The 16,667-nt window shown below is 56.7% G+C and overlaps 83 pseudogenes; all 83 read right to left on the minus strand.

Annotated features, from left to right (window-relative positions):
- Positions 1 to 3: 3 nt before the first annotated feature.
- LOC136597929 (5S ribosomal RNA) lies at positions 4 to 122 on the minus strand (annotated as a pseudogene).
- Positions 123 to 202: 80 nt separating this feature from the next.
- Positions 203 to 321, minus strand: LOC136598136 (5S ribosomal RNA; annotated as a pseudogene).
- Positions 322 to 401: 80 nt separating this feature from the next.
- Positions 402 to 520, minus strand: LOC136597932 (5S ribosomal RNA; annotated as a pseudogene).
- An 80-nt stretch (positions 521 to 600) lies between these two features.
- Positions 601 to 719, minus strand: LOC136597933 (5S ribosomal RNA; annotated as a pseudogene).
- An 80-nt stretch (positions 720 to 799) lies between these two features.
- On the minus strand, positions 800 to 918 carry LOC136597934 (5S ribosomal RNA; annotated as a pseudogene).
- Positions 919 to 998: 80 nt separating this feature from the next.
- LOC136598286 (5S ribosomal RNA) lies at positions 999 to 1,117 on the minus strand (annotated as a pseudogene).
- Positions 1,118 to 1,197: 80 nt separating this feature from the next.
- Positions 1,198 to 1,316, minus strand: LOC136597935 (5S ribosomal RNA; annotated as a pseudogene).
- An 80-nt stretch (positions 1,317 to 1,396) lies between these two features.
- LOC136597936 (5S ribosomal RNA) lies at positions 1,397 to 1,515 on the minus strand (annotated as a pseudogene).
- An 80-nt stretch (positions 1,516 to 1,595) lies between these two features.
- Positions 1,596 to 1,714, minus strand: LOC136598128 (5S ribosomal RNA; annotated as a pseudogene).
- Positions 1,715 to 1,794: 80 nt separating this feature from the next.
- On the minus strand, positions 1,795 to 1,913 carry LOC136597937 (5S ribosomal RNA; annotated as a pseudogene).
- Positions 1,914 to 1,993: 80 nt separating this feature from the next.
- Positions 1,994 to 2,112, minus strand: LOC136597938 (5S ribosomal RNA; annotated as a pseudogene).
- Positions 2,113 to 2,192: 80 nt separating this feature from the next.
- On the minus strand, positions 2,193 to 2,311 carry LOC136597939 (5S ribosomal RNA; annotated as a pseudogene).
- Positions 2,312 to 2,391: 80 nt separating this feature from the next.
- LOC136598160 (5S ribosomal RNA) lies at positions 2,392 to 2,510 on the minus strand (annotated as a pseudogene).
- Positions 2,511 to 2,590: 80 nt separating this feature from the next.
- On the minus strand, positions 2,591 to 2,709 carry LOC136597940 (5S ribosomal RNA; annotated as a pseudogene).
- An 80-nt stretch (positions 2,710 to 2,789) lies between these two features.
- Positions 2,790 to 2,908, minus strand: LOC136597941 (5S ribosomal RNA; annotated as a pseudogene).
- Positions 2,909 to 2,988: 80 nt separating this feature from the next.
- Positions 2,989 to 3,107, minus strand: LOC136597944 (5S ribosomal RNA; annotated as a pseudogene).
- An 80-nt stretch (positions 3,108 to 3,187) lies between these two features.
- LOC136598226 (5S ribosomal RNA) lies at positions 3,188 to 3,306 on the minus strand (annotated as a pseudogene).
- Positions 3,307 to 3,386: 80 nt separating this feature from the next.
- LOC136598262 (5S ribosomal RNA) lies at positions 3,387 to 3,505 on the minus strand (annotated as a pseudogene).
- Positions 3,506 to 3,585: 80 nt separating this feature from the next.
- Positions 3,586 to 3,704, minus strand: LOC136598263 (5S ribosomal RNA; annotated as a pseudogene).
- An 80-nt stretch (positions 3,705 to 3,784) lies between these two features.
- On the minus strand, positions 3,785 to 3,903 carry LOC136598293 (5S ribosomal RNA; annotated as a pseudogene).
- An 80-nt stretch (positions 3,904 to 3,983) lies between these two features.
- On the minus strand, positions 3,984 to 4,102 carry LOC136598295 (5S ribosomal RNA; annotated as a pseudogene).
- An 80-nt stretch (positions 4,103 to 4,182) lies between these two features.
- LOC136597945 (5S ribosomal RNA) lies at positions 4,183 to 4,301 on the minus strand (annotated as a pseudogene).
- Positions 4,302 to 4,381: 80 nt separating this feature from the next.
- On the minus strand, positions 4,382 to 4,500 carry LOC136597946 (5S ribosomal RNA; annotated as a pseudogene).
- Positions 4,501 to 4,580: 80 nt separating this feature from the next.
- On the minus strand, positions 4,581 to 4,699 carry LOC136598003 (5S ribosomal RNA; annotated as a pseudogene).
- An 80-nt stretch (positions 4,700 to 4,779) lies between these two features.
- Positions 4,780 to 4,898, minus strand: LOC136597947 (5S ribosomal RNA; annotated as a pseudogene).
- An 80-nt stretch (positions 4,899 to 4,978) lies between these two features.
- Positions 4,979 to 5,097, minus strand: LOC136598161 (5S ribosomal RNA; annotated as a pseudogene).
- An 80-nt stretch (positions 5,098 to 5,177) lies between these two features.
- Positions 5,178 to 5,296, minus strand: LOC136597948 (5S ribosomal RNA; annotated as a pseudogene).
- Positions 5,297 to 5,376: 80 nt separating this feature from the next.
- On the minus strand, positions 5,377 to 5,495 carry LOC136598138 (5S ribosomal RNA; annotated as a pseudogene).
- An 80-nt stretch (positions 5,496 to 5,575) lies between these two features.
- On the minus strand, positions 5,576 to 5,694 carry LOC136597949 (5S ribosomal RNA; annotated as a pseudogene).
- Positions 5,695 to 5,774: 80 nt separating this feature from the next.
- Positions 5,775 to 5,893, minus strand: LOC136597950 (5S ribosomal RNA; annotated as a pseudogene).
- Positions 5,894 to 5,973: 80 nt separating this feature from the next.
- LOC136597991 (5S ribosomal RNA) lies at positions 5,974 to 6,092 on the minus strand (annotated as a pseudogene).
- Positions 6,093 to 6,172: 80 nt separating this feature from the next.
- LOC136598287 (5S ribosomal RNA) lies at positions 6,173 to 6,291 on the minus strand (annotated as a pseudogene).
- An 80-nt stretch (positions 6,292 to 6,371) lies between these two features.
- LOC136597951 (5S ribosomal RNA) lies at positions 6,372 to 6,490 on the minus strand (annotated as a pseudogene).
- An 80-nt stretch (positions 6,491 to 6,570) lies between these two features.
- Positions 6,571 to 6,689, minus strand: LOC136597952 (5S ribosomal RNA; annotated as a pseudogene).
- An 80-nt stretch (positions 6,690 to 6,769) lies between these two features.
- On the minus strand, positions 6,770 to 6,888 carry LOC136598130 (5S ribosomal RNA; annotated as a pseudogene).
- Positions 6,889 to 6,968: 80 nt separating this feature from the next.
- On the minus strand, positions 6,969 to 7,087 carry LOC136597954 (5S ribosomal RNA; annotated as a pseudogene).
- An 80-nt stretch (positions 7,088 to 7,167) lies between these two features.
- LOC136597956 (5S ribosomal RNA) lies at positions 7,168 to 7,286 on the minus strand (annotated as a pseudogene).
- An 80-nt stretch (positions 7,287 to 7,366) lies between these two features.
- Positions 7,367 to 7,485, minus strand: LOC136597957 (5S ribosomal RNA; annotated as a pseudogene).
- Positions 7,486 to 7,565: 80 nt separating this feature from the next.
- Positions 7,566 to 7,684, minus strand: LOC136598164 (5S ribosomal RNA; annotated as a pseudogene).
- An 80-nt stretch (positions 7,685 to 7,764) lies between these two features.
- Positions 7,765 to 7,883, minus strand: LOC136597958 (5S ribosomal RNA; annotated as a pseudogene).
- Positions 7,884 to 7,963: 80 nt separating this feature from the next.
- LOC136597959 (5S ribosomal RNA) lies at positions 7,964 to 8,082 on the minus strand (annotated as a pseudogene).
- A 279-nt stretch (positions 8,083 to 8,361) lies between these two features.
- On the minus strand, positions 8,362 to 8,480 carry LOC136598264 (5S ribosomal RNA; annotated as a pseudogene).
- An 80-nt stretch (positions 8,481 to 8,560) lies between these two features.
- On the minus strand, positions 8,561 to 8,679 carry LOC136598265 (5S ribosomal RNA; annotated as a pseudogene).
- An 80-nt stretch (positions 8,680 to 8,759) lies between these two features.
- LOC136598296 (5S ribosomal RNA) lies at positions 8,760 to 8,878 on the minus strand (annotated as a pseudogene).
- Positions 8,879 to 8,958: 80 nt separating this feature from the next.
- LOC136598298 (5S ribosomal RNA) lies at positions 8,959 to 9,077 on the minus strand (annotated as a pseudogene).
- An 80-nt stretch (positions 9,078 to 9,157) lies between these two features.
- Positions 9,158 to 9,276, minus strand: LOC136597960 (5S ribosomal RNA; annotated as a pseudogene).
- Positions 9,277 to 9,356: 80 nt separating this feature from the next.
- LOC136598165 (5S ribosomal RNA) lies at positions 9,357 to 9,475 on the minus strand (annotated as a pseudogene).
- Positions 9,476 to 9,555: 80 nt separating this feature from the next.
- On the minus strand, positions 9,556 to 9,674 carry LOC136597961 (5S ribosomal RNA; annotated as a pseudogene).
- An 80-nt stretch (positions 9,675 to 9,754) lies between these two features.
- On the minus strand, positions 9,755 to 9,873 carry LOC136597962 (5S ribosomal RNA; annotated as a pseudogene).
- An 80-nt stretch (positions 9,874 to 9,953) lies between these two features.
- On the minus strand, positions 9,954 to 10,072 carry LOC136597963 (5S ribosomal RNA; annotated as a pseudogene).
- An 80-nt stretch (positions 10,073 to 10,152) lies between these two features.
- LOC136598227 (5S ribosomal RNA) lies at positions 10,153 to 10,271 on the minus strand (annotated as a pseudogene).
- Positions 10,272 to 10,351: 80 nt separating this feature from the next.
- LOC136598266 (5S ribosomal RNA) lies at positions 10,352 to 10,470 on the minus strand (annotated as a pseudogene).
- Positions 10,471 to 10,550: 80 nt separating this feature from the next.
- Positions 10,551 to 10,669, minus strand: LOC136598267 (5S ribosomal RNA; annotated as a pseudogene).
- An 80-nt stretch (positions 10,670 to 10,749) lies between these two features.
- Positions 10,750 to 10,868, minus strand: LOC136598299 (5S ribosomal RNA; annotated as a pseudogene).
- Positions 10,869 to 10,948: 80 nt separating this feature from the next.
- LOC136598304 (5S ribosomal RNA) lies at positions 10,949 to 11,067 on the minus strand (annotated as a pseudogene).
- An 80-nt stretch (positions 11,068 to 11,147) lies between these two features.
- Positions 11,148 to 11,266, minus strand: LOC136598156 (5S ribosomal RNA; annotated as a pseudogene).
- Positions 11,267 to 11,356: 90 nt separating this feature from the next.
- On the minus strand, positions 11,357 to 11,475 carry LOC136597965 (5S ribosomal RNA; annotated as a pseudogene).
- Positions 11,476 to 11,555: 80 nt separating this feature from the next.
- On the minus strand, positions 11,556 to 11,674 carry LOC136597966 (5S ribosomal RNA; annotated as a pseudogene).
- Positions 11,675 to 11,754: 80 nt separating this feature from the next.
- LOC136597968 (5S ribosomal RNA) lies at positions 11,755 to 11,873 on the minus strand (annotated as a pseudogene).
- An 80-nt stretch (positions 11,874 to 11,953) lies between these two features.
- Positions 11,954 to 12,072, minus strand: LOC136597969 (5S ribosomal RNA; annotated as a pseudogene).
- Positions 12,073 to 12,152: 80 nt separating this feature from the next.
- LOC136597970 (5S ribosomal RNA) lies at positions 12,153 to 12,271 on the minus strand (annotated as a pseudogene).
- Positions 12,272 to 12,351: 80 nt separating this feature from the next.
- Positions 12,352 to 12,470, minus strand: LOC136597971 (5S ribosomal RNA; annotated as a pseudogene).
- An 80-nt stretch (positions 12,471 to 12,550) lies between these two features.
- On the minus strand, positions 12,551 to 12,669 carry LOC136597972 (5S ribosomal RNA; annotated as a pseudogene).
- Positions 12,670 to 12,749: 80 nt separating this feature from the next.
- Positions 12,750 to 12,868, minus strand: LOC136597973 (5S ribosomal RNA; annotated as a pseudogene).
- An 80-nt stretch (positions 12,869 to 12,948) lies between these two features.
- Positions 12,949 to 13,067, minus strand: LOC136597974 (5S ribosomal RNA; annotated as a pseudogene).
- An 80-nt stretch (positions 13,068 to 13,147) lies between these two features.
- Positions 13,148 to 13,266, minus strand: LOC136597976 (5S ribosomal RNA; annotated as a pseudogene).
- Positions 13,267 to 13,346: 80 nt separating this feature from the next.
- On the minus strand, positions 13,347 to 13,465 carry LOC136598142 (5S ribosomal RNA; annotated as a pseudogene).
- An 80-nt stretch (positions 13,466 to 13,545) lies between these two features.
- On the minus strand, positions 13,546 to 13,664 carry LOC136598236 (5S ribosomal RNA; annotated as a pseudogene).
- Positions 13,665 to 13,744: 80 nt separating this feature from the next.
- On the minus strand, positions 13,745 to 13,863 carry LOC136597977 (5S ribosomal RNA; annotated as a pseudogene).
- An 80-nt stretch (positions 13,864 to 13,943) lies between these two features.
- On the minus strand, positions 13,944 to 14,062 carry LOC136597978 (5S ribosomal RNA; annotated as a pseudogene).
- An 80-nt stretch (positions 14,063 to 14,142) lies between these two features.
- LOC136598183 (5S ribosomal RNA) lies at positions 14,143 to 14,261 on the minus strand (annotated as a pseudogene).
- Positions 14,262 to 14,341: 80 nt separating this feature from the next.
- LOC136597980 (5S ribosomal RNA) lies at positions 14,342 to 14,460 on the minus strand (annotated as a pseudogene).
- Positions 14,461 to 14,540: 80 nt separating this feature from the next.
- Positions 14,541 to 14,659, minus strand: LOC136598154 (5S ribosomal RNA; annotated as a pseudogene).
- Positions 14,660 to 14,739: 80 nt separating this feature from the next.
- LOC136597981 (5S ribosomal RNA) lies at positions 14,740 to 14,858 on the minus strand (annotated as a pseudogene).
- An 80-nt stretch (positions 14,859 to 14,938) lies between these two features.
- On the minus strand, positions 14,939 to 15,057 carry LOC136598313 (5S ribosomal RNA; annotated as a pseudogene).
- An 80-nt stretch (positions 15,058 to 15,137) lies between these two features.
- LOC136598282 (5S ribosomal RNA) lies at positions 15,138 to 15,256 on the minus strand (annotated as a pseudogene).
- Positions 15,257 to 15,336: 80 nt separating this feature from the next.
- LOC136598280 (5S ribosomal RNA) lies at positions 15,337 to 15,455 on the minus strand (annotated as a pseudogene).
- Positions 15,456 to 15,535: 80 nt separating this feature from the next.
- Positions 15,536 to 15,654, minus strand: LOC136597982 (5S ribosomal RNA; annotated as a pseudogene).
- Positions 15,655 to 15,734: 80 nt separating this feature from the next.
- On the minus strand, positions 15,735 to 15,853 carry LOC136597983 (5S ribosomal RNA; annotated as a pseudogene).
- An 80-nt stretch (positions 15,854 to 15,933) lies between these two features.
- Positions 15,934 to 16,052, minus strand: LOC136597984 (5S ribosomal RNA; annotated as a pseudogene).
- An 80-nt stretch (positions 16,053 to 16,132) lies between these two features.
- On the minus strand, positions 16,133 to 16,251 carry LOC136597985 (5S ribosomal RNA; annotated as a pseudogene).
- An 80-nt stretch (positions 16,252 to 16,331) lies between these two features.
- On the minus strand, positions 16,332 to 16,450 carry LOC136598143 (5S ribosomal RNA; annotated as a pseudogene).
- Positions 16,451 to 16,530: 80 nt separating this feature from the next.
- On the minus strand, positions 16,531 to 16,649 carry LOC136598237 (5S ribosomal RNA; annotated as a pseudogene).
- Between the last annotated feature and the right edge of the window lie 18 nt (positions 16,650 to 16,667).

Consider the following 16,667-nt stretch of genomic DNA (forward strand, 5'->3'; position numbering starts at 1 on the left):
AAAAGTCAACGGGACCTGGGATTCCCAGCCGGTCACCCATACTGGTACTTGCCAGGCCTCAAGCTGGCTGGCGGCCGCGATCTGACGAGAGCAGGCACATTCAGCTTAGAATGCCCGTTGACAGCTCCTCCTCCTTTCCTATGGGCTTTCTGCAGTGCGAACGCACCTCCGAAAAGGAAAGAAACCTACTCACGGCCTTAAAAGTCAACAGGACCTGGGATTCCCAGCCGGTCACCCATACTGGTACTTGCCAGGCCTCAAGCTGGCTGGCGGCCGCGATCTGACGAGAGCAGGCACATTCAGCTTAGAATGCCCGTTGACAGCTCCTCCTCCTTTCCTATGGGCTTTCTGCAGTGCGAACGCACCTCCGAAAAGGAAAGAAACCTACTCACGGCCTTAAAAGTCAACGGGACCTGGGATTCCCAGCCGGTCACCCATACTGGTACTTGCCAGGCCTCAAGCTGGCTGGCGGCCGCGATCTGACGAGAGCAGGCACATTCAGCTTAGAATGCCCGTTGACAGCTCCTCCTCCTTTCCTATGGGCTTTCTGCAGTGCGAACGCACCTCCGAAAAGGAAAGAAACCTACTCACGGCCTTAAAAGTCAACGGGACCTGGGATTCCCAGCCGGTCACCCATACTGGTACTTGCCAGGCCTCAAGCTGGCTGGCGGCCGCGATCTGACGAGAGCAGGCACATTCAGCTTAGAATGCCCGTTGACAGCTCCTCCTCCTTTCCTATGGGCTTTCTGCAGTGCGAACGCACCTCCGAAACGGAAAGAAACCTACTCACGGCCTTAAAAGTCAACGGGACCTGGGATTCCCAGCCGGTCACCCATACTGGTACTTGCCAGGCCTCAAGCTGGCTGGCGGCCGCGATCTGACGAGAGCAGGCACATTCAGCTTAGAATGCCCGTTGACAGCTCCTCCTCCTTTCCTATGGGCTTTCTGCAGTGCGAACGCACCTCCGAAAAGGAAAGAAACCTACTCACGGCCTTAAAAGACAACGGGACCTGGGATTCCCAGCCGGTCACCCATACTGGTACAGGCCAGGCCTCAAGCTGGCTGGCGGCCGCGATCTGACGAGAGCAGGCACATTCAGCTTAGAATGCCCGTTGACAGCTCCTCCTCCTTTCCTATGGGCTTTCTGCAGTGCGAACGCACCTCCGAAACGGAAAGAAACCTACTCACGGCCTTAAAAGTCAACGGGACCTGGGATTCCCAGCCGGTCACCCATACTGGTACTTGCCAGGCCTCAAGCTGGCTGGCGGCCGCGATCTGACGAGAGCAGGCACATTCAGCTTAGAATGCCCGTTGACAGCTTCTCCTCCTTTTCTATGGGCTTTCTGCAGTGCGAACGCACCTCCGAAAAGGAAAGAAACCTACTCACGGCCTTAAAAGTCAACGGGACCTGGGATTCCCAGCCGGTCACCCATACTGGTACTTGCCAGGCCTCAAGCTGGCTGGCGGCCGCGATCTGACGAGAGCAGGCACATTCAGCTTAGAATGCCCGTTGACAGCTCCTTCTCCTTTCCTATGGGCTTTCTGCAGTGCGAACGCACCTCCGAAACGGAAAGAAACCTACTCACGGCCTTAAAAGTCAACGGGACCTGGGATTCCCAGCCGGTCACCCATACTGGTACTTGCCAGGCCTCAAGCTGGCTGGCAGCCGCGATCTGACGAGAGCAGGCACATTCAGCTTAGAATGCCCGTTGACAGCTTCTCCTCCTTTCCTATGGGCTTTCTGCAGTGCGAACGCACCTCCGAAAAGGAAAGAAACCTACTCACGGCCTTAAAAGTCAACGGGACCTGGGATTCCCAGCCGGTCACCCATACTGGTACTTGCCAGGCCTCAAGCTGGCTGGCGGCCGCGATCTGACGAGAGCAGGCACATTCAGCTTAGAATGCCCGTTGACAGCTCCTCCTCCTTTCCTATGGGCTTTCTGCAGTGCGAACGCACCTCCGAAACGGAAAGAAACCTACTCACGGCCTTAAAAGTCAACGGGACCTGGGATTCCCAGCCGGTCACCCATACTGGTACTTGCCAGGCCTCAAGCTGGCTGGCGGCCGCGATCTGACGAGAGCAGGCACATTCAGCTTAGAATGCCCGTTGACAGCTCCTCCTCCTTTCCTATGGGCTTTCTGCAGTGCGAACGCACCTCCGAAAAGGAAAGAAACCTACTCACGGCCTTAAAAGTCAACGGGACCTGGGATTCCCAGCCGGTCACCCATACTGGTACTTGCCAGGCCTCAAGCTGGCTGGCGGCCGCGATCTGACGAGAGCAGGCACATTCAGCTTAGAATGCCCGTTGACAGCTCCTCCTCCTTTCCTATGGGCTTTCTGCAGTGCGAACGCACCTCCGAAAAGGAAAGAAACCTACTCACGGCCTTAAAAGTCAACGGGACCTGGGATTCCCAGCCGGTCACCCATACTGGTACTTGCCAGGCCTCAAGCTGGCTGGCGGCTGCGATCTGACGAGAGCAGGCACATTCAGATTAGAATGCCCGTTGACAGCTCCTCCTCCTTTCCTATGGGCTTTCTGCAGTGCGAACGCACCTCCGAAAAGGAAAGAAACCTACTCACGGCCTTAAAAGTCAACGGGACCTGGGATTCCCAGCCGGTCACCCATACTGGTACTTGCCAGGCCTCAAGCTGGCTGGCGGCCGCGATCTGACGAGAGCAGGCACATTCAGCTTAGAATGCCCGTTGACAGCTCCTCCTCCTTTCCTATGGGCTTTCTGCAGTGCGAACGCACCTCCGAAAAGGAAAGAAACCTACTCACGGCCTTAAAAGTCAACGGGACCTGGGATTCCCAGCCGGTCACCCATACTGGTACTTGCCAGGCCTCAAGCTGGCTGGCGGCCGCGATCTGACGAGAGCAGGCACATTCAGCTTAGAATGCCCGTTGACAGCTCCTCCTCCTTTCCTATGGGCTTTCTGCAGTGCGAACGCACCTCCGAAAAGGAAAGAAACCTACTCACGGCCTTAAAAGTCAACGGGACCTGGGATTCCCAGCCGGTCACCCATACTGGTACTTGCCAGGCCTCAAGCTGGCTGGCGGCCGCGATCTGACGAGAGCAGGCACATTCAGCTTAGAATGCCCGTTGACAGCTCCTCCTCCTTTCCTATGGGCTTTCTGCAGTGCGAACGCACCTCCGAAAAGGAAAGAAACCTACTCACGGCCTTAAAAGTCAACGGGACCTGGGATTCCCAGCCGGTCACCCATACTGGTACTTGCCAGGCCTCAAGCTGGCTGGCGGCCACGATCTGACGAGAGCAGGCACATTCAGCTTAGAATGCCCGTTGACAGCTCCTCCTCCTTTCCTATGGGCTTTCTGCAGTGCGAACGCACCTCCGAAAAGGAAAGAAACCTACTCACGGCCTTAAAAGTCAACGGGACCTGGGATTCCCAGCCGGTCACCCATACTGGTACTTGCCAGGCCTCAAGCTGGCTGGCGGCCGCGATCTGACGAGAGCAGGCACATTCAGCTTTGAATGCCCGTTGACAGCTCCTCCTCCTTTCCTATGGGCTTTCTGCAGTGCGAACGCACCTCCGAAACGGAAAGGAACCTACTCACGGCCTTAAAAGTCAACGGGACCTGGGATTCCCAGCCGGTCACCCATACTGGTACTTGCCAGGCCTCAAGCTGGCTGGCGGCCGCGATCTGACGAGAGCAGGCACATTCAGCTTTGAATGCCCGTTGACAGCTCCTCCTCCTTTCCTATGGGCTTTCTGCAGTGCGAACGCACCTCCGAAAAGGAAAGCAACCTACTCACGGCCTTAAAAGTCAACTGGACCTGGGATTCCCAGCCGGTCACCCATACTGGTACTTGCCAGGCCTCAAGCTGGCTGGCGGCCGCGATCTGACGAGAGCAGGCACATTCAGCTAAGAATGCCCGTTGACAGCTCCTCCTCCTTTCCTATGGGCTTTCTGCAGTGCGAACGCACCTCCGAAAAGGAAAGCAACCTACTCACGGCCTTAAAAGTCAACTGGACCTGGGATTCCCAGCCGGTCACCCATACTGGTACTTGCCAGGCCTCAAGCTGGCTGGCGGCCGCGATCTGACGAGAGCAGGCACATTCAGCTAAGAATGCCCGTTGACAGCTCCTCCTCCTTTCCTATGGGCTTTCTGCAGTGCGAACGCACCTCCGAAAAGGAAAGAAACCTACTCACGGCCTTAAAAGTCAACGGGACCTGGGATTCCCAGCCGGTCACCCATACTGGTACTTGCCAGGCCTCAAGCTGGCTGGCGGCCGCGATCTGACGAGAGCAGGCACATTCAGCTTAGAATGCCCGTTGACAGCTCCTCCTCCTTTCCTATGGGCTTTCTGCAGTGCGAACGCACCTCCGAAACGGAAAGAAACCTACTCACGGCCTTAAAAGTCAACGGGACCTGGGATTCCCAGCCGGTCACCCATACTGGTACTTGCCAGGCCTCAAGCTGGCTGGCGGCCGCGATCTGACGAGAGCAGGCACATTCAGCTTAGAATGCCCGTTGACAGCTCCTCCTCCTTTCCTATGGGCTTTCTGCAGTGCGAACGCACCTCCGAAAAGGAAAGAAACCTACTCACGGCCTTAAAAGTCAACGGGACCTGGGATTCCCAGCCGGTCACCCATACTGGTACTTGCCTGGCCTCAAGCTGGCTGGCGGCCGCGATCTGACGAGAGCAGGCACATTCAGCTTAGAATGCCCGTTGACAGCTCCTCCTCCTTTCCTATGGGCTTTCTGCAGTGCGAACGCACCTCCGAAAAGGAAAGAAACCTACTCACGGCCTTAAAAGTCAACGGGACCTGGGATTCCCAGCCGGTCACCCATACTGGTACTTGCCAGGCCTCAAGCTGGCTGGCGGCCGCGATCTGACGAGAGCAGGCACATTCAGCTTAGAATGCCCGTTGACAGCTCCTCCTCCTTTCCTATGGGCTTTCTGCAGTGCGAACGCACCTCCGAAAAGGAAAGCAACCTACTCACGGCCTTAAAAGTCAACGGGACCTGGGATTCCCAGCCGGTCACCCATACTGGTACTTGCCAGGCCTCAAGCTGGCTGGCGGCTGCGATCTGACGAGAGCAGGCACATTCAGATTAGAATGCCCGTTGACAGCTCCTCCTCCTTTCCTATGGGCTTTCTGCAGTGCGAACGCACCTCCGAAAAGGAAAGAAACCTACTCACGGCCTTAAAAGTCAACGGGACCTGGGATTCCCAGCCGGTCACCCATACTGGTACTTGCCAGGCCTCAAGCTGGCTGGCGGCCGCGATCTGACGAGAGCAGGCACATTCAGCTTAGAATGCCCGTTGACAGCTCCTCCTCCTTTCCTATGGGCTTTCTGCAGTGCGAACGCACCTCCGAAAAGGAAAGAAACCTACTCACGGCCTTAAAAGTCAACAGGACCTGGGATTCCCAGCCGGTCACCCATACTGGTACTTGCCAGGCCTCAAGCTGGCTGGCGGCCGCGATCTGACGAGAGCAGGCACATTCAGCTTAGAATGCCCGTTGACAGCTCCTCCTCCTTTCCTATGGGCTTTCTGCAGTGCGAACGCACCTCCGAAAAGGAAAGAAACCTACTCACGGCCTTAAAAGTCAACGGGACCTGGGATTCCCAGCCGGTCACCCATACTGGTACTTGCCAGGCCTCAAGCTGGCTGGCGGCCGCGATCTGACGAGAGCAGGCACATTCAGCTTAGAATGCCCGTTGACAGCTCCTCCTCCTTTCCTATGGGCTTTCTGCAGTGCGAACGCACCTCCGAAAAGGAAAGAAACCTACTCACGGCCTTAAAAGTCAACGGGACCTGGGATTCCCAGCCGGTCACCCATACTGGTACTTGCCAGGCCTCAAGCTGGCTGGCGGCCGCGATCTGACGAGAGCAGGCACATTCAGCTTAGAATGCCCGTTGACAGCTCCTCCTCCTTTCCTATGGGCTTTCTGCAGTGCGAACGCACCTCCGAAACGGAAAGAAACCTACTCACGGCCTTAAAAGTCAACGGGACCTGGGATTCCCAGCCGGTCACCCATACTAGTACTTGCCAGGCCTCAAGCTGGCTGGCGGCCGCGATCTGACGAGAGCAGGCACATTCAGCTTAGAATGCCCGTTGACAGCTCCTCCTCCTTTCCTATGGGCTTTCTGCAGTGCGAACGCACCTCCGAAAAGGAAAGAAACCTACTCACGGCCTTAAAAGACAACGGGACCTGGGATTCCCAGCCGGTCACCCATACTGGTACAGGCCAGGCCTCAAGCTGGCTGGCGGCCGCGATCTGACGAGAGCAGGCACATTCAGCTTAGAATGCCCGTTGACAGCTCCTCCTCCTTTCCTATGGGCTTTCTGCAGTGCGAACGCACCTCCGAAACGGAAAGAAACCTACTCACGGCCTTAAAAGTCAACGGGACCTGGGATTCCCAGCCGGTCACCCATACTGGTACTTGCCAGGCCTCAAGCTGGCTGGCGGCCGCGATCTGACGAGAGCAGGCACATTCAGCTTAGAATGCCCGTTGACAGCTTCTCCTCCTTTCCTATGGGCTTTCTGCAGTGCGAACGCACCTCCGAAAAGGAAAGAAACCTACTCACGGCCTTAAAAGTCAACGGGACCTGGGATTCCCAGCCGGTCACCCATACTGGTACTTGCCAGGCCTCAAGCTGGCTGGCGGCCGCGATCTGACGAGAGCAGGCACATTCAGCTTAGAATGCCCGTTGACAGCTCCTCCTCCTTTCCTATGGGCTTTCTGCAGTGCGAACGCACCTCCGAAACGGAAAGAAACCTACTCACGGCCTTAAAAGTCAACGGGACCTGGGATTCCCAGCCGGTCACCCATACTGGTACTTGCCAGGCCTCAAGCTGGCTGGCAGCCGCGATCTGACGAGAGCAGGCACATTCAGCTTAGAATGCCCGTTGACAGCTTCTCCTCCTTTCCTATGGGCTTTCTGCAGTGCGAACGCACCTCCGAAAAGGAAAGAAACCTACTCACGGCCTTAAAAGTCAACGGGACCTGGGATTCCCAGCCGGTCACCCATACTGGTACTTGCCAGGCCTCAAGCTGGCTGGCGGCCGCGATCTGACGAGAGCAGGCACATTCAGCTTAGAATGCCCGTTGACAGCTCCTCCTCCTTTCCTATGGGCTTTCTGCAGTGCGAACGCACCTCCGAAACGGAAAGAAACCTACTCACGGCCTTAAAAGTCAACGGGACCTGGGATTCCCAGCCGGTCACCCATACTGGTACTTGCCAGGCCTCAAGCTGGCTGGCGGCCGCGATCTGACGAGAGCAGGCACATTCAGCTTAGAATGCCCGTTGACAGCTCCTCCTCCTTTCCTATGGGCTTTCTGCAGTGCGAACGCACCTCCGAAAAGGAAAGAAACCTACTCACGGCCTTAAAAGTCAACGGGACCTGGGATTCCCAGCCGGTCACCCATACTGGTACTTGCCAGGCCTCAAGCTGGCTGGCGGCCGCGATCTGACGAGAGCAGGCACATTCAGCTTAGAATGCCCGTTGACAGCTCCTCCTCCTTTCCTATGGGCTTTCTGCAGTGCGAACGCACCTCCGAAAAGGAAAGAAACCTACTCACGGCCTTAAAAGTCAACGGGACCTGGGATTCCCAGCCGGTCACCCATACTGGTACTTGCCAGGCCTCAAGCTGGCTGGCGGCTGCGATCTGACGAGAGCAGGCACATTCAGATTAGAATGCCCGTTGACAGCTCCTCCTCCTTTCCTATGGGCTTTCTGCAGTGCGAACGCACCTCCGAAAAGGAAAGAAACCTACTCACGGCCTTAAAAGTCAACGGGACCTGGGATTCCCAGCCGGTCACCCATACTGGTACTTGCCAGGCCTCAAGCTGGCTGGCGGCCGCGATCTGACGAGAGCAGGCACATTCAGCTTAGAATGCCCGTTGACAGCTCCTCCTCCTTTCCTATGGGCTTTCTGCAGTGCGAACGCACCTCCGAAAAGGAAAGAAACCTACTCACGGCCTTAAAAGTCAACGGGACCTGGGATTCCCAGCCGGTCACCCATACTGGTACTTGCCAGGCCTCAAGCTGGCTGGCGGCCGCGATCTGACGAGAGCAGGCACATTCAGCTTAGAATGCCCGTTGACAGCTCCTCCTCCTTTCCTATGGGCTTTCTGCAGTGCGAACGCACCTCCGAAAAGGAAAGAAACCTACTCACGGCCTTAAAAGTCAACGGGACCTGGGATTCCCAGCCGGTCACCCATACTGGTACTTGCCAGGCCTCAAGCTGGCTGGCGGCCACGATCTGACGAGAGCAGGCACATTCAGCTTAGAATGCCGGTTGACAGCTCCTCCTCCTTTCCTATGGGCTTTCTGCAGTGCGAACGCACCTCCGAAAAGGAAAGAAACCTACTCACGGCCTTAAAAGTCAACGGGACCTGGGATTCCCAGCCGGTCACCCATACTGGTACTTGCCAGGCCTCAAGCTGGCTGGCGGCCGCGATCTGACGAGAGCAGGCACATTCAGCTTTGAATGCCCGTTGACAGCTCCTCCTCCTTTCCTATGGGCTTTCTGCAGTGCGAACGCACCTCCGAAACGGAAAGGAACCTACTCACGGCCTTAAAAGTCAACGGGACCTGGGATTCCCAGCCGGTCACCCATACTGGTACTTGCCAGGCCTCAAGCTGGCTGGCGGCCGCGATCTGACGAGAGCAGGCACATTCAGCTTTGAATGCCCGTTGACAGCTCCTCCTCCTTTCCTATGGGCTTTCTGCAGTGCGAACGCACCTCCGAAAAGGAAAGCAACCTACTCACGGCCTTAAAAGTCAACTGGACCTGGGATTCCCAGCCGGTCACCCATACTGGTACTTGCCAGGCCTCAAGCTGGCTGGCGGCCGCGATCTGACGAGAGCAGGCACATTCAGCTAAGAATGCCCGTTGACAGCTCCTCCTCCTTTCCTATGGGCTTTCTGCAGTGCGAACGCACCTCCGAAAAGGAAAGCAACCTACTCACGGCCTTAAAAGTCAACTGGACCTGGGATTCCCAGCCGGTCACCCATACTGGTACTTGCCAGGCCTCAAGCTGGCTGGCGGCCGCGATCTGACGAGAGCAGGCACATTCAGCTAAGAATGCCCGTTGACAGCTCCTCCTCCTTTCCTATGGGCTTTCTGCAGTGCGAACGCACCTCCGAAAAGGAAAGAAACCTACTCACGGCCTTAAAAGTCAACGGGACCTGGGATTCCCAGCCGGTCACCCATACTGGTACTTGCCAGGCCTCAAGCTGGCTGGCGGCCGCGATCTGACGAGAGCAGGCACATTCAGCTTAGAATGCCCGTTGACAGCTCCTCCTCCTTTCCTATGGGCTTTCTGCAGTGCGAACGCACCTCCGAAAAGGAAAGAAACCTACTCACGGCCTTAAAAGTCAACGGGACCTGGGATTCCCAGCCGGTCACCCATACTGGTACTTGCCAGGCCTCAAGCTGGCTGGCGGCTGCGATCTGACGAGAGCAGGCACATTCAGATTAGAATGCCCGTTGACAGCTCCTCCTCCTTTCCTATGGGCTTTCTGCAGTGCGAACGCACCTCCGAAAAGGAAAGAAACCTACTCACGGCCTTAAAAGTCAACGGGACCTGGGATTCCCAGCCGGTCACCCATACTGGTACTTGCCAGGCCTCAAGCTGGCTGGCGGCCGCGATCTGACGAGAGCAGGCACATTCAGCTTAGAATGCCCGTTGACAGCTCCTCCTCCTTTCCTATGGGCTTTCTGCAGTGCGAACGCACCTCCGAAAAGGAAAGAAACCTACTCACGGCCTTAAAAGTCAACGGGACCTGGGATTCCCAGCCGGTCACCCATACTGGTACTTGCCAGGCCTCAAGCTGGCTGGCGGCCGCGATCTGACGAGAGCAGGCACATTCAGCTTAGAATGCCCGTTGACAGCTCCTCCTCCTTTCCTATGGGCTTTCTGCAGTGCGAACGCACCTCCGAAAAGGAAAGAAACCTACTCACGGCCTTAAAAGTCAACGGGACCTGGGATTCCCAGCCGGTCACCCATACTGGTACTTGCCAGGCCTCAAGCTGGCTGGCGGCCGCGATCTGACGAGAGCAGGCACATTCAGCTTAGAATGCCCGTTGACAGCTCCTCCTCCTTTCCTATGGGCTTTCTGCAGTGCGAACGCACCTCCGAAAAGGAAAGAAACCTACTCACGGCCTTAAAAGTCAACGGGACCTGGGATTCCCAGCCGGTCACCCATACTGGTACTTGCCAGGCCTCAAGCTGGCTGGCGGCCACGATCTGACGAGAGCAGGCACATTCAGCTTAGAATGCCCGTTGACAGCTCCTCCTCCTTTCCTATGGGCTTTCTGCAGTGCGAACGCACCTCCGAAAAGGAAAGAAACCTACTCACGGCCTTAAAAGTCAACGGGACCTGGGATTCCCAGCCGGTCACCCATACTGGTACTTGCCAGGCCTCAAGCTGGCTGGCGGCCGCGATCTGACGAGAGCAGGCACATTCAGCTTTGAATGCCCGTTGACAGCTCCTCCTCCTTTCCTATGGGCTTTCTGCAGTGCGAACGCACCTCCGAAACGGAAAGGAACCTACTCACGGCCTTAAAAGTCAACGGGACCTGGGATTCCCAGCCGGTCACCCATACTGGTACTTGCCAGGCCTCAAGCTGGCTGGCGGCCGCGATCTGACGAGAGCAGGCACATTCAGCTTTGAATGCCCGTTGACAGCTCCTCCTCCTTTCCTATGGGCTTTCTGCAGTGCGAACGCACCTCCGAAAAGGAAAGCAACCTACTCACGGCCTTAAAAGTCAACTGGACCTGGGATTCCCAGCCGGTCACCCATACTGGTACTTGCCAGGCCTCAAGCTGGCTGGCGGCCGCGATCTGACGAGAGCAGGCACATTCAGCTAAGAATGCCCGTTGACAGCTCCTCCTCCTTTCCTATGGGCTTTCTGCAGTGCGAACGCACCTCCGAAAAGGAAAGCAACCTACTCACGGCCTTAAAAGTCAACTGGACCTGGGATTCCCAGCCGGTCACCCATACTGGTACTTGCCAGGCCTCAAGCTGGCTGGCGGCCGCGATCTGACGAGAGCAGGCACATTCAGCTAAGAATGCCTGTTGACAGCTCCTCCTCCTTTCCTATGGGCTTTCTGCAGTGCGAACGCACCTCCGAAAAGGAAAGAAACCTACTCACGGCCTTAAAAGTCAACGGGACCTGGGATTCCCAGCCGGTCACCCATACTGGTACTTGCCAGGCCTCAAGCTGGCTAGCGGCCGCGATCTGACGAGAGCAGGCACATTCAGCTTAGAATGCCCGTTGACAGCTCCTCCTCCTTTCCTATGGGCTTTCTGCAGTGCGAACGCACCTCCGAAACGGAAAGAAACGGAAAGAAACCTACTCACGGCCTTAAAAGTCAACGGGACCTGGGATTCCCAGCCGGTCACCCATACTGGTACTTGCCAGGCCTCAAGCTGGCTGGCGGCCGCGATCTGACGAGAGCAGGCACATTCAGCTTAGAATGCCCGTTGACAGCTCCTCCTCCTTTCCTATGGGCTTTCTGCAGTGCGAACGCACCTCCGAAAAGGAAAGAAACCTACTCACGGCCTTAAAAGTCAACGGGACCTGGGATTCCCAGCCGGTCACCCATACTGGTACTTGCCAGGCCTCAAGCTGGCTGGCGGCCGCGATCTGACGAGAGCAGGCACATTCAGCTTAGAATGCCCGTTGACAGCTCCTCCTCCTTTCCTATGGGCTTTCTGCAGTGCGAACGCACCTCCGAAAAGGAAAGAAACCTACTCACGGCCTTAAAAGTCAACGGGACCTGGGATTCCCAGCCGGTCACCCATACTGGTACTTGCCAGGCCTCAAGCTGGCTGGCGGCCGCGATCTGACGAGAGCAGGCACATTCAGCTTAGAATGCCCGTTGACAGCTCCTCCTCCTTTCCTATGGGCTTTCTGCAGTGCGAACGCACCTCCGAAAAGGAAAGAAACCTACTCACGGCCTTAAAAGTCAACGGGACCTGGGATTCCCAGCCGGTCACCCATACTGGTACTTGCCAGGCCTCAAGCTGGCTGGCGGCCGCGATCTGACGAGAGCAGGCACATTCAGCTTAGAATGCCCGTTGACAGCTCCTCCTCCTTTCCTATGGGCTTTCTGCAGTGCGAACGCACCTCCGAAAAGGAAAGAAACCTACTCACGGCCTTAAAAGTCAACGGGACCTGGGATTCCCAGCCGGTCACCCATACTGGTACTTGCCAGGCCTCAAGCTGGCTGGCGGCCGCGATCTGACGAGAGCAGGCACATTCAGCTTAGAATGCCCGTTGACAGCTCCTCCTCCTTTCCTATGGGCTTTCTGCAGTGCGAACGCACCTCCGAAAAGGAAAGAAACCTACTCACGGCCTTAAAAGTCAACGGGACCTGGGATTCCCAGCCGGTCACCCATACTGGTACTTGCCAGGCCTCAAGCTGGCTGGCGGCCGCGATCTGACGAGAGCAGGCACATTCAGCTTAGAATGCCCGTTGACAGCTCCTCCTCCTTTCCTATGGGCTTTCTGCAGTGCGAACGCACCTCCGAAAAGGAAAGCAACCTACTCACGGCCTTAAAAGTCAACGGGACCTGGGATTCCCAGCCGGTCACCCATACTGGTACTTGCCAGGCCTCAAGCTGGCTGGCGGCCGCGATCTGACGAGAGCAGGCACATTCAGCTTAGAATGCCCGTTGACAGCTCCTCCTCCTTTCCTATGGGCTTTCTGCAGTGCGAACGCACCTCCGAAAAGGAAAGAAACCTACTCACGGCCTTAAAAGTCAACGGGACCTGGGATTCCCAGCCGGTCACCCATACTGGTACTTGCCAGGCCTCAAGCTGGCTGGCGGCCGCGATCTGACGAGAGCAGGCACATTCAGCTTAGAATGCCCGTTGACAGCTCCTCCTCCTTTCCTATGGGCTTTCTGCAGTGCGAACGCACCTCCGAAACGGAAAGAAACCTACTCACGGCCTTAAAAGTCAACGGGACCTGGGATTCCCAGCCGGTCACCCATACTGGTACTTGCCAGGCCTCAAGCTGGCTGGCGGCCGCGATCTGACGAGAGCAGGCACATTCAGCTTAGAATGCCCGTTGACAGCTCCTCCTCCTTTCCTATGGGCTTTCTGCAGTGCGAACGCACCTCCGAAACGGAAAGAAACCTACTCACGGCCTTAAAAGTCAACGGGACCTGGGATTCCCAGCCGGTCACCCATACTGGTACTTGCCAGGCCTCAAGCTGGCTGGCGGCCGCGATCTGACGAGAGCAGGCACATTCAGCTTAGAATGCCCGTTGACAGCTCCTCCTCCTTTCCTATGGGCTTTCTGCAGTGCGAACGCACTTCCGAAAAGGAAAGAAACCTTTTCACGGCCTTAAATGTCAACGGGACCTGGGATTCCCAGCCGGTCACCCATACTGGTACTTGCCAGGCCTCAAGCTGGCTGGCGGCCGCGATCTGACGAGAGCAGGCACATTCAGCTTAGAATGCCCGTTGACAGCTCCTCCTCCTTTCCTATGGGCTTTCTGCAGTGCGAACGCACCTCCGAAAAGGAAAGCAACCTACTCACGGCCTTAAAAGTCAACGGGACCTGGGATTCCCAGCCGGTCACCCATACTGGTACTTGCCAGGCCTCAAGCTGGCTGGCGGCCGCAATCTGACGAGAGCAGGCACATTCAGCTTAGAATGCCCGTTGACAGCTCCTCCTCCTTTCCTATGGGCTTTCTGCAGTGCGAACGCACCTCCGAAAAGGAAAGAAACCTACTCACGGCCTTAAAAGTCAACGGGACCTGGGATTCCCAGCCGGTCACCCATACTGGTACTTGCCAGGCCTCAAGCTGGCTGGCGGCCGCGATCTGACGAGAGCAGGCACATTCAGCTTAGAATGCCCGTTGACAGCTCCTCCTCCTTTCCTATGGGCTTTCTGCAGTGCGAACGCACCTCCGAAAAGGAAAGAAACCTACTCACGGCCTTAAAAGTCAACGGGACCTGGGATTCCCAGCCGGTCACCCATACTGGTACTTGCCAGGCCTCAAGCTGGCTGGCGGCCGCGATCTGACGAGAGCAGGCACATTCAGCTTAGAATGCCCGTTGACAGCTCCTCCTCCTTTCCTATGGGCTTTCTGCAGTGCGAACGCACCTCCGAAAAGGAAAGAAACCTACTCACGGCCTTAAAAGTCAACGGGACCTGAGATTCCCAGCCGGTCACCCATACTGGTACTTGCCAGGCCTCAAGCTGGCTGGCGGCCGCGATCTGACGAGAGCAGGCACATTCAGCTTAGAATGCCCGTTGACAGCTCCTCCTCCTTTCCTATGGGCTTTCTGCAGTGCGAACGCACCTCCGAAAAGGAAAGAAACCTACTCACGGCCTTAAAAGTCAACGGGACCTGGGATTCCCAGCCGGTCACCCATACTGGTACTTGCCAGGCCTCAAGCTGGCTGGCGGCCGCGATCTGACGAGAGCAGGCACATTCAGCTTAGAATGCCCGTTGACAGCTCCTCCTCCTTTCCTATGGGCTTTCTGCAGTGCGAACGCACCTCCGAAACGGAAAGAAACCTACTCACGGCCTTAAAAGTCAACGGGACCTGGGATTCCCAGCCGGTCACCCATACTGGTACTTGCCAGGCCTCAAGCTGGCTGGCGGCCGCGATCTGACGAGAGCAGGGACATTCAGCTTAGAATGCCCGTTGACAGCTCCTCCTCCTTTCCTATGGGCTTTCTGCAGTGCGAACGCACCTCCGAAAAGGAAAGAAACCTACTCACGGCCTTAAAAGTCAACGGGACCTGGGATTCCCAGCCGGTCACCCATACTGGTACTTGCCAGGCCTCAAGCTGGCTGGCGGCCGCGATCTGACGAGAGCAGGCACATTCAGCTTAGAATGCCCGTTGACAGCTCCTCCTCCTTTCCTATGGGCTTTCTGCAGTGCGAACGCACCTCCGAAAAGGAAAGAAACCTACTCACGGCCTTAAAAGTCAACGGGACCTGGGATTCCCAGCCGGTCACCCATACTGGTACTTGCCAGGCCTCAAGCTGGCTGGCGGCCGCGATCTGACGAGGGCAGGCACATTCAGCTTAGAATGCCCGTTGATAGCTCCTCCTCCTTTCCTATGGGCTTTCTGCAGTGCGAACGCACTTCCGAAAAGGAAAGAAACCTACTCACGGCCTTAAAAGTCAACGGGACCTGGGATTCCCAGCCGGTCACCCATACTGGTACTTGCTAGGCCTCAAGCTGTCTGGCGGCCGCGATCTGACGAGAGCAGGCACATTCAGCTTAGATTGCCCGTTGACAGCTCCTCCTCCTTTCCTATGGGCTTTCTGCAGTGCGAACGCACCTCCGAAAAGGAAAGAAACCTACTCACGGCCTTAAAAGTCAACTGGACCTGGGATTCCCAGCCGGTCACCCATACTGGTACTTGCCAGGCCTCAAGCTGGCTGGCGGCCGCGATCTGACGAGAGCAGGCACATTCAGCTTAGAATGCCCGTTGACAGCTCCTCCTCCTTTCCTATGGGCTTTCTGCAGTGCGAACGCACTTCCGAAAAGGAAAGAAACCTACTCACGGCCTTAAAAGTCAACGGGACCTGGGATTCCCAGCCGGTCACCCATACTGGTACTTGCCAGGCCTCAAGCTGGCTGGCGGCCGCGATCTGACGAGAGCAGGCACATTCAGCTTAGAATGCCCGTTGACAGCTCCTCCTCCTTTCCTATGGGCTTTCTGCAGTGCGAACGCACCTCCGAAAAGGAAAGCAACCTACTCACGGCCTTAAAAGTCAACGGGACCTGGGATTCCCAGCCGGTCACCCATACTGGTACTTGCCAGGCCTCAAGCTGGCTGGCGGCCGCGATCTGACGAGAGCAGGCACATTCAGCTTAGAATGCCCGTTGACAGCTCCTCCTCCTTTCCTATGGGCTTTCTGCAGTGCGAACGCACCTCCGAAACGGAAAGAAACCTACTCACGGCCTTAAAAGTCAACGGGACCTGGGATTCCCAGCCGGTCACCCATACTGGTACTTGCCAGGCCTCAAGCTGGCTGGCGGCCGCGATCTGACGAGAGCAGGCACATTCAGCTTAGAATGCCCGTTGACAGCTCCTCCTCCTTTCCTATGGGCTTTCTGCAGTGCGAACGCACCTCCGAAACGGAAAGAAACCTACTCACGGCCTTAAAAGTCAACGGGACCTGGGATTCCCAGCCGGTCACCCATACTGGTACTTGCCAGGCCTCAAGCTGGCTGGCGGCCGCGATCTGACGAGAGCAGGCACATTCAGCTTAGAATGCCCGTTGACAGCTCCTCCTCCTTTCCTATGGGCTTTCTGCAGTGCGAACGCACTTCCGAAAAGGAAAGAAACCTTTTCACGGCCTTAAATGTCAACGGGACCTGGGATTCCCAGCCGGTCACCCATACTGGTACTTGCCAGGCCTCAAGCTGGCTGGCGGCCGCGATCTGACGAGAGCAGGCACATTCAGCTTAGAATGCCCGTTGACAGCTCCTCCTCCTTTCCTATGGGCTTTCTGCAGTGCGAACGCACCTCCGAAAAGGAAAGCAACCTACTCACGGCCTTAAAAGTCAACGGGACCTGGGATTCCCAGCCGGTCACCCATACTGGTACTTGCCAGGCCTCAAGCTGGCTGGCGGCCGCAATCTGACGAGAGCAGGCACATTCAGCTTAGAATGCCCGTTGACAGCTCCTCCTCCTTTCCT

Source organism: Eleutherodactylus coqui, unplaced genomic scaffold, assembly GCF_035609145.1.
Source record: "Eleutherodactylus coqui strain aEleCoq1 unplaced genomic scaffold, aEleCoq1.hap1 HAP1_SCAFFOLD_448, whole genome shotgun sequence".
Lineage (NCBI taxonomy): Eukaryota > Metazoa > Chordata > Amphibia > Anura > Eleutherodactylidae > Eleutherodactylus > Eleutherodactylus coqui.